Source organism: Dipodomys ordii, unplaced genomic scaffold, assembly GCF_000151885.1.
Source record: "Dipodomys ordii isolate 6190 unplaced genomic scaffold, Dord_2.0 Scaffold7, whole genome shotgun sequence".
In the NCBI taxonomy this organism is placed as follows: domain Eukaryota; kingdom Metazoa; phylum Chordata; class Mammalia; order Rodentia; family Heteromyidae; genus Dipodomys; species Dipodomys ordii.
The window spans coordinates 22,572,855-22,583,036 of NW_012267223.1; positions in this window are offsets into that span (position 1 = coordinate 22,572,855).

A 10,182-nucleotide genomic window follows, 5' to 3' on the forward strand; every position below is an offset into this window, starting at 1 on the left:
AAAAAAAAAAAAAGATGGATTGGAGAGGCAGAGACAGAAAGAGCAAACCAGAAGGACAGCAGGTTTGGACAATCCTCAAAAGATGGCAGGTGCGTGAGGGTTTGTTTTTCCTCTTCTCTCTACTTTCTAGGTGTTTGAAATTTTCCACAGTAAAAACATGGGCCTGAAAAGTCTGACAAGACAGGCATGATGCCATGCTTTGTCATCTCCCAGCACTGAGGAGGTTGAGGCAGCGGGTCACAAGTTCAAGAAGGAAGGGAGAAGGCAGTAAGGGGAGGGCAAATGGGCAGGAGAGAAAGGGAAAAGAAAAAAAAAGGGAGGGTGAGGAGGGGAGTCAAGTCCTATAGATTGGGATATATGCGCTTGGGCACATATCCAAGGAAAAGTAAATCAACATAAGAAAGAGACCACCACTTTCATATTTGGGGCAACACTATTCACAGTAGCCAAGTTCTGGAACCAGCCTATGTGCCCAACAACCAATGAGTCGATAAAGAGAATGTCAGGCTGAGCCAGGCACCAGTGGCTCACACCTGTAATCCTAGCTACTCAGGAGGCTGAGATCTGAGGATTGCGGTTCAAAGCCAGCCTGGGCAAGAAAGTTGGGGAGACTACTATCTCCAATAAACCACTCAGAAAACTGGAAGTGGCGCTGTGGCTCAAGTGGTAGAGTGCTTGCCTTGAGCTAAAGAGCTGAGGGACAGCACCCAGGCCCAGGGTTCAAGCCCTACAACCAACAAAAAAAAGAGGTGTGGCTCAGCAGTAGAGCACCTGCCTCGCAATGCAATGCCTTGAGTTTAAACTCCAAATAAATAAAGTCTAAATTGTTTCTTTAATTTTTGTTCAAATGTGATACCATGGAGACCTACTCAGACATAAAGAAGAGTGAAAATGCATCCTATATCATGAGAAAGGATGGAAACAGGAGAGCATCCTGTCAAAAAGCCAGCCAAGCTCAAAGAGACAAATATCACACACCTTTACTTATATGCCAAACTTAGACTAAATTTTAAAAACTAGTAATAATATGATATGATTGTAAAAGAGGGCTGTTTGGAAGGGAAACCAGCAGGTGGAATAGATGGCAGGAGATGAATTTTGTAGAAATTATATATGTGTACACATATATGTGTGTACATGTATTCTTTTCTATCCAGCCTCCCATATGTATATATGTATGTACATGCATACACACATAGATACAAAATAGAATAATGAAATCCATCAAAAATTGTTTAACAGAGGCAGAGAATGTGGCTTAGTGGTAGAGTGTTTGCCTAACATGTATGAAGCCCTGAGTTCGATTCCTTAGTACCACATAAACAGAAAAAACCAGAAGTGGTGCTGTGGCTCAAGTGGTAGAGTGCTAGCCTTGAGCAAAAAGAAGCTTAGGGCAACGCCCCAAGCCCTGAGTTCAAGCCCCAGGATTGGCACCAAAAATAAAATCGTTTAACAGAAGTGGAGAGGAGGGAGAAGGGTTAAAAAAGAGTAATAGAGGGGCTGGGAAGGTGGCTCAGTGGTAGAGTGCTTGCCTTGCATGCCTGAGGCCCTGGGTTCAATTACTCAGCACCACATAAGCAAAATGAAAAAAAGCCGGAAGAGGCACTGTGGCTCAAGTGGTAGAGTGCTAGCCTTGAGCTGAAGAGCTGAGGGACAGCGCCCAGGCCCAGAGTTCAGGCCCCATAACTGGACTCAAAAAAAAGAATAATAGAGATTAGAGTTCATTTTATCAAACTATCTTACATATGAGTTGTAAATATCACAATGAAACTCATTTGTACAATTAGTTTATGCTAATAAAAAGTCAAAAAACAGAACCAGATGCTGGTGATTTATGTTTGCAATCTACTTTCCCAGGAATCTGAAATCTGAGGATCAGGGTTAAAAGGCATCCCAGGTGGGAAAGCCCATGACATTTTTTTTTTTTTTTGTCGGTTGTGGGGCCTGAACTCTGGGGCCGGGACACTGTCCCTCAGCTCTTCAGCTCAAGGCTAGCACTCTACCACTTGAGCCACAGTGCTACTTCCGGCTTTTTTCTGCTTATGTGGTGCTGAGGAATCAAACCCAGGGCCTCATTCATGCAAGGCAAGCATTCGCACTGAGCCACCTTCCCAGCCCTGCCCATGACATTCTTAACTCTAATCATCAAAAAGCCAGAAGTGGAGCTGTGGCTCAAAGTGGTAAATAGCTAGCACCTTGAGCAAAAGAGCTCAGGGACAGTGCCCAGGACCTGAGTTCAAGCCTAATGGCGGAGCTGGGGGGAGCAAATGTCCACTCGCACTAACCTCAAACTTTGACTAACCACTGAAGCCTGGCTACTATCGCTATTGCTATTCTCCATTATTTATGTTTGCTGATGGCTGAAAAGGCCTTTCTCTTGCCTCCATTTCCATTCTTTTTGTTCCAGGATTTAAAATCAAGGCCTTGTGCTCTTGCTCAGCTGTTGTTGTTTTTTACTCATGGCTGGCACTCTGCCATTGAGCCATGCCTCCCGTGCAGCTTTTAAGCTGGTTACTTTATAGATAAGAGCCTCCTGGGCTTCTCTGCCCAAGCTGGCTTCAAACCAGGACCCTCAGACCTCAGCCTCTTTAATAGCTAGGATTACAGGTGTGAGCCACCGATGCCTCCCCTTTGCCTGATTTTTTTTTCTTTTTCTTTTTCTTTTTTACCATGGGGTTTTTCTTGGCGCTGAGAATAGGTTTTTTCCTCGGTGCTCTTTGGTTTCCTGACTTCACTTATGGGACTTTTCCATGGGTTGCGTCCCCTCTGGTTGTGTTACATCTTTCTTTCCTGTCCAGCCTCCTGAAAGGGACTACCTTGGCTGGGAACATGAACCAGAGCAGCTGGGAGGGAGGGAAGGAGCCGAAGTGACAGCCCGGGAGGGAGGATGGAGGGTCAGTTCTGGACCGGGCGGCCAGCAGGGATGGGGGAGAGGCAGAACTGTGACTGTACTCTCTGGACTGAGTAGGCAGATGGCTGCTGATGCCAGCTGGGTAGGAGACAGCGAAGCCAGAAGGAGTTCAGAGCACACAGACAGTGCACCTTTCACAGCACATTACCCAGCCTCATCGCAGCCGGGTTGGCATGGGGAAGGGGCCCTGCCACCGCCTCCTCCATCTCCAGAATTGGAACTTCCAAAAGAGCAATTCAACAACTATAAAATAAAAGGATGGAAACTGACCGGATAGGTGTCTGAGGAAGGAGGAGGAAGGGAGGGGAGCCCCGCCACACTTCACAAGGTCAGAAGCCACCACATATGCTTCCACTGGGTCCAGGCCCCATCTACCTCCTGACAATGAGCAGGCCGCCAGCTACAGCCCAGGCAGCCGGTCCCAACTCTGTGACCATGGCTCCCTCTGCTGGCAACTCTGGGTCCTGCACCTCTGTGCACCAGCTGGGGCTGGTGGAGGAATGCAGGGGTGCTGGGTGCCTCTCCTTCAACTGTGCTCTTCAAGCCCCTTCTTCTCCAAGGACTTGGCTCTGCTCATCCTTCTCAGCTCCTCCTTATCCCTGTGACCACACACACACAGAGCACTAGGCCAACCTGGGCCATCTTGTCCCATTCTCCTGCCTCTGGGCCTGAAACTGGCTGTGCATGAAGTCATGCCTCCCCCATGTGAATCTTCCCTGAATCTGAGGGCTCCTGGGGCAGGACTCTCCTCCTCCACACAGGGACCACCCTCTACCTGCCATGAAATCCTCAGGAAGAGCAGTTGATGCAGGAAGCACCCCCACAAGAGGTATGGCACCCCCACCCCCTGGGGACCAGATACAAACCAGCAACAGAGGTATCTACATGCACACTTCTGCATGTGCCCTGGTTGCAAGTCCATGTCCAGGTGGGTCCCGCACCTGTATGTGAAGAACAGAGAGTGGTGGCATCCAACTCGGGGTGCGTTAACCACCAGAGATGAGCTGGGCAACTTCTGAGGAATGAGCAGGAGGAAGCCTAGGTTCTCAACCACCAGAGGGCAGCACTGAGCTGCTTTGGGGAGGCATACACAGAGGTAAGGTCCTTTGTTTCCCATGAGCCTTCAGTTCCCCGAAGAAAAGCCAGGAGAAAGGCAAGTCCAAATCTAGGCCAACAATGATCCCATGGACTGAGGGGTCTAAAACTGAGTGGTGGACTCACAGATGGTCTTATACCTTTATTCTTACATCCTACACATATTTTGTCAATATTGCTTGACTCTGTCCCATATTTGCCTTTTAAAAATAAAGCATGGTGGCTCACACTTGTGGTCCCAGCTACTTGGGAAATAGAAGGTCCATTCAAGGCCAGCAAGACCCTATTTCCAAAGTAGCCAGTTGTGGTGGTGCATACCCATTGTTCCAGATACTCAGGTGGCAGAAGTAGGAGGGGCTGGAGTCCAAGGCTGGCACCAGGGCAAAAGTGTGAGGCCCCAACAAACAAAAGCAAAAAGATCCCTCCCCCACGGTATAACCCCTGTTTTCACTGTATTTGATGTTGGTATAATTTGTGGAGGGGAAGGGAAAAAACAAATTGTTTAAGTAGGGATACAGGTGGACCCCTTGCAACAATGAGATATACAAGACATTATGTGGAAAAGTGAACTTTACAACTTTGGCGGGTAGTGGGGGTTGGGGGGGGAGATGGGAGGGCAGGGATGGTAAGGGGAAACGAAGGAGGAGGCAACAATGCTTGATAAGAAATTACCTTGCTCGGGCTGGGAAGGTGGCTCAGTGGTAGAGCGCTTGCCTTGCATGCCTGAGACCCTGGGTTCAATTCCTCAGCACCACATAAGCAAAAAGAAAAAAGCCGGAAGTGATATTGTGGCTCAAGTCGTAGAGCGCTAGCCTTGAGCTGAAGAACTGAGGCACAGCACCCAGGCCTAGAGTTCAGGCCCCACGACCGGACTCAAAAAAAAAAAAAAAAAGAAAGAAAGAAAGAAATTACCTTGCTCATGTAATTGTAACTCCTCTGTATAGTATTTTCACAATAAAAAAACATTAATTTTTTTAAAGTCTATTATAAAAAAAAGGCAAAAAGACTAAGGGGATGTAATTCAAGTGTTAGAGTGCTCACCCCACAGAGCATAGTTTCTGAGTTCAATCCCCAGTGCTGCCAGAGAGATAGAGAGGCCCTGAGGCCAACACCCAGTCTCACCAAAGGGAGGCAGAGAGATGGAAGGAGGGAGGAAGACAAAAGGAGGCACCGTGGAGGGCTGAGTGAGCACTTTGGGAGAACTCCAGAGAGGCCTGCTAGAAGGACATGATGAAACACACCTGTAATCCCAGCACTGGGAAGGCTGAGAGACAGGAGAAGCATCCATTTGAGACCAGCCCAACCTACAGAGTGAGACTTTGTGTCAGACAAAAATAGGCTAGCATGGCCTGAGAGGCAAGACATCTGGGGAGGGAGTCTGCAGAGGGTCCCATGCACACCGGAGTCACAGGCAGGGCACCTGGCACCCATAAAGGCTGGTGGTACACAAGGGCCGGGCCCCCAGACACACACAACACACTGGATGAACAGAGATGGCTAAGAGGCAGACAGGAACGGAGCATGGAAAGGCAGCAGATCCAGCCTGTGAGAAGCCCTAGACCCCAGGCTGAGGAGAGCAGCTTTGGGCCTAAAGACCACGTGTCAGGACAGGACAGGATGAAGCCGCCGGCAGATGAGCCACATGGACCCAGAATCTTCAGAACTGGTGCACTGCCTTCAGCTGCTAACCCCGGAGCAGAGCCAGTCTACAAAGTCACTCACGAGCTTGGCACCAGCGGCTCACGCCTATAATCCTAGCTACTCAGGAGACTGAGGATCTCAATTCAAAGACAGCTGGGCCAGGAAACTCCATGAGGCTCTTACAAATGACCAAAAAGTCCAAAGTGGAACTCTGGTTCAAGTGAGTAGGATGCCAGCCTCGAGTTTTAAAAAAAAAGGGGGGCGGGGGGCTGGGAAGGTGGCTCAGTGGTAGAGTGCTTGCCTTGCATGCATGAGGCCCTGGGTTCGATTATTGTATATCACATAAGCAGAAAAAGCCGGAAGTGGCGCTGTGGCTCAAGTGGTAGAGCGCACGCCTTGAACTGAAGAGCAGAGGGACAGCGCCCAGGCCCAGCATTCAGGCCCCATGACCGGCAAAAAAAAAAAAAAAAAGCTAAGATACAGGGCTCAGGGCCTGAGTTCAAGCCCCAGTACCAGCACACACACACCAAAAACATCACCCACTGGTTCAGACAAATCTTCCCTCGGGTACACCCATGTCTTTCCTCAACCAAGCAGAAGTGCCTAGATAGGGCAGCTGGCTCAGGCCCAGCAAAAAAAGAAATAGTCACAGAGACAGAGAGAGAGAGAGAGAGAGAGAGAGAGGGGGAGGAGGAGGAGGAGGAAGTAGGGATTGGGATATCCGCAGCCTAGCCCTGGGAACATGCAGAGGAGCGCACAGGTGCAGGCTCCCAGGCTAGGACCCATTCCTGAAGGAGGAGGGGTGGGCCCCAAAGGCCCACACATTCCAGCTGCTGCCACTCCCAGCCTGATCTCACCAGTTCTCATAGGTTCCCAGACTGCTCTGGGCCTGCAGCTGTCAGGGCTAGTTCCCAGAATCCTTCAGGGTTCAGAAACCCAACACAGGGCCCACAATCCAAATATCCAGCAAGCCTGCCTGCCCGTGGGCCAATGGCCTTCCCTGCCCATACAGACACAAGCCCCAGGGTGCATGCGCATGCTCACACCCCTTTCCCCCCTGCTAAACCAGCCTGGGCCTCAGGATTGCCTGTGTACTCAGGGTGCTCACCCACCGGCTCAGCATTTCCCTCCCTGCCAGGGGTACCACCACGATAGAGTGACGGCAGCTAAAGTCCCTGGTAACCGGCACAGCTGTTGTGACATTTTGGGTCACCCCCAGAATGCCAGCCCTAGGGTCAGCCAAAGGAAAGGTGAAGAGGGGATGCTGACCCTGGAAGGAGGAACTCGGGGGGGGGGGTTCTCCACGCTCAGCGATGAACTGGGAGGGACCAGGAGCTGCACCTTCACTGGCCCCCCCTCTTCCTACCCAGGCTCAGAGGGACAGCCTGTAGTCTAGCGCAGCGCTAGACACCAGTGTCCCCACGTCCCAAAGCCTCTCCTCCCATTGTCCTACTGTCGCCATTCCTGACCTCCTGCGCAGGACAGAATTCCCACGCCCACCCTGGGCCCTGGGCCAGCGCGCGCCGTCGTTTCCCACCAAGGCCTGGGAAGTACTAGCTGTAGCCCTAGCCACCCTGGGCCCTCCCTGGGCCCTCCCTGGGCCCCACAGGGTTCCCAGAAAACAGCCCGGCCCTGTCTGCATAAGGGCATGACAGAACACAGAAGCACCCAGCCCTAGGTCCCATGGGCTGTGCCCAAAACTGCTGAGGTTCTGGAAGAGAGATCAGGGTGGCAGGAGGGATGCCCATGCCTGAGGGCAGGGAGATTGGAGTGCAAGCACCCACAGAAGCCCTCAAGGAAACGCTGGGGGAGGAACAGGGTCCCCCAAAATCCACACCTGAAGTTCGCCCACTCAGGAGCCCAGCCTGAGCACAGAGGGTGCGAGGGAGCTGCGGAGGATTGTTGGGAGAAGGGGGACACAGCCCCGCACATGCCAGGTGCTTCTTCGAAGATTGCGTTCGATCCGATCATATAAGATAATGTCTATCCAACTGAACTCCAGGAAATGGAAACAAGAGGGGTTTTTTTCCCTCCCTTTGTTGCTGTTTTCTTTTCTTTTTGTCTTGTTTGTTCCTTTCTCTGCCTTTGGGAGCGTAAGGGGGGGCACAGAAATGGAGGGACAAAGGGTGAACAAATGCAACAATGGTACTCACTGGCCACTGCAGGGAACATGAACTATACAACTTGTGGGTGGGGACAGGAAGGGGAAACTAGGAGAGAGCGGCAGGGAAGGGGTGACATTGTCCTCAAAGAAATGTACTCTTCACCTGACTTACATAACTCCTCTGTACCTCACCTTTATAATAGCAATAAAAAATTGAAATCTTAAAACAGATTACATGGGAACTGGGTGCTGGTGGCTCACATCTGTCACCCTACCTACTCCGAAGGCTGAGCTCTGAGGAGCCCAGTTCCAAGTCAGCCTGGGCAGGACTTTTTTGGGTCCGGTCCTGGGGCCTGAACTCTGGGCCTGGGCGCTGTCCCTTAGCTCTTCAGCTCAAGGCATGCGCTCTACCACTTGAGCCACAGTGCCACTTCCGGCTTTTTTCTTTTTCTGCTTATGTGGTGCTGAGGAATCAAACCCAGGGCCTCATGCATGCAAGGCAAGTGCTCTACCACTGAGCCACCTTCCCAGCCCCGAGTCTGAGACTTTTAACTCTAGTTAACCAGCAAAAAACAGAAAGTGGCACCGTGGCTCAAGCAATACAGTGCCAGCCTTGTGTGCAGCCACATTCTGGGCTGGCTAAGGACGTGTCTTGGTGGCAGGAAGCTGGCCTAGCTCTGGCTTGACACCACTGACTAGAATTGGCTCCCCATTAGCCATGCTGTCAGGATAAGGATAATGGGGCTCCTGTGCCCATTTTGCAGGAGAGGAAACTGAGGTCAAGAAAAAGGAAGTCGATCATAGGGAGAATTCACCACAAATGAGTGGTAAAGATGGATGTTGGCCGATACCAATGCAGATGGCCCAGCTGGAGCATGGGGAAAGCAGGGACATCTTTTCCACACTCCAGATGTGCATGGCAGGCAGCTCCCTCCACCCCCAGACGTGGAGCTTCACATGGACGCAGGCTTCTGCTTAGAACCTCTGTCCCAGGACTCCACTTGGCACTCAGAGCTGCCAGCTTGGTTGACACAAAGGCCTGTCAGAGAGAGGGGACAAGGAAATGTCCCCCTCACCCCCCACCTCTGCAGACCCCACCCCCCGCGGCTCTCAGACCCCCTGCCTTCTGCCATCAGTATTTTCTTGAACAAGGCCAAGGGCCCTCCCCAATTCAGGGAAAGGATGGGATGTGAACAGGGGCTAAGGGTGGTCACCCCCATTTTCTGGGTCACTGTGGGAGCTGGGGGGGAGGGGAGGGGGTCCAGCAAGGCTGTCTTTCTCCTTCTGCATCTCCAACCTGCCCCCCACCCAGTGAGGATATGCAACGCAAGCAGTTCCCACACCCAGTTTCAGCAGCTGTCAGCCGCGTCTTCCTCCCTCCCCAGGCCCTGAGCCGCCTCAGCGAGGCCAGCAGGCCGGTGGGCGGGCAGGCGGGTGGGGAGCCTGGGCAGCGCCCCACACACCTGGCTCAGCCAAGCCCAGACGCTTGCTCGCTTGGGAGGAATGCAGACCGCCGCCCAGGCTGGCCCTGGGAAAGCTGCCACCGCACCCCCCACTCTTGCCTGCCAGCCTGCCAGGGTGCTGACTCAGCCCGGGTGGGCCCCAGAAGCTGCAGCTTCAGCAAGAAGAGTCTCCACTGCACCCTCCCCGCCTGCCCATCTAAGGCCTACTGGGGCCAGGGCCTGGGGAAAGGGGCTGAGAAGCTGGCAGACCCTACAGACCCCAGGACTCTGATGCAGGGATGTCCTGGGTGTGTGTGTGTGTGTGTGTGTGTGTGTGTGTGTGTGTGTGCGCGCGCGCGCGCGCGTGCACACGTGTGCTCTCCTGAGCTACCCAGGGTTGGCATGTATATTCCCCCTCTCCTTCTCTATCATAGAGGGTCATAACAGCTGGGAATCAAGCTCATGGCAGAACACATACCTCGCTTGCTCTAGATCACAAAATAATAATAACCACAGTATTCAACTCCAGAAGATACTATCCATATCAGTAGGACAGGAATTCCCCTCCCTGTGTGGCAGAAGAGGAAACTGAGCCTGAGAGAGGAAGTGAAAGGCTGGAAATTTTGATGAATGCCTGGTACAAAACCATCCTTGACCAAGGGGTCCCACATGCCAGGGCCCACTGTGCAGGGCGGAGTTGTTTGGGAAGATGGGACTCGACCAGGAAGCATTTGACTGGCTGCAGCAAGCTACCATCAGGCCATCCCCAGACCAGGTCCCTTGGGGGAAGAGGCTACCACCAGCTCAGGGACAGTGGGGCTCCCTCCTTAGACCCTGCCTGAGATCCATTTGTGAGGTTTCTCTTTCTCCCACCCAGCGGGGACAACGCGCTGGTGGCTCCCCCTTGGGCCAGGTGCTTCCTGAAGGCCAGGGCCATGGTTCTGTCCCCGTTAAGGACATCCCAAAGACAGAGACTCTGACAGCCTGTC